This window comes from Phalaenopsis equestris, unplaced genomic scaffold, assembly GCF_001263595.1.
Source record: "Phalaenopsis equestris unplaced genomic scaffold, ASM126359v1 Scaffold000251, whole genome shotgun sequence".
NCBI lineage: Eukaryota > Viridiplantae > Streptophyta > Magnoliopsida > Asparagales > Orchidaceae > Phalaenopsis > Phalaenopsis equestris.
Genome location: NW_018164693.1, coordinates 663,539 through 663,941, shown reverse-complemented (window position 1 = coordinate 663,941; position 403 = coordinate 663,539).

Genomic DNA, 403 nt, shown 5'->3' with positions numbered 1-403 from the left:
TACATTTCAGCACCCAAACGATAGGACTGAATTGGGGATTTTAGTCTGTCACTCTAAAATCTCCAATTCTACACCCGATAATTTTATTTCCCTATTTATTTGCACCCAACTTCCAAGGGCTTTGACCCCCCTGAATCTTGGACGCAATCTTCACTTTAGTTGTAAATCTCAACATATTTTAACAAATTAATTGGCCAAATTGAAAGTAAATTAAGATTCAAGTGAAAAGGTCATCACAATTTCTTAAACATTTTCATGGCTTCACCAATTCAGATCACCAATTCACAAATCTAGAGACAGGGAGAAAGATAGAGAAAACTACTCAGATCTCATGGGGAAAACACAACAAAACTCGGAATTCATATATAAAATCAAAGTCATACAAACTACAACAAGTAAATAA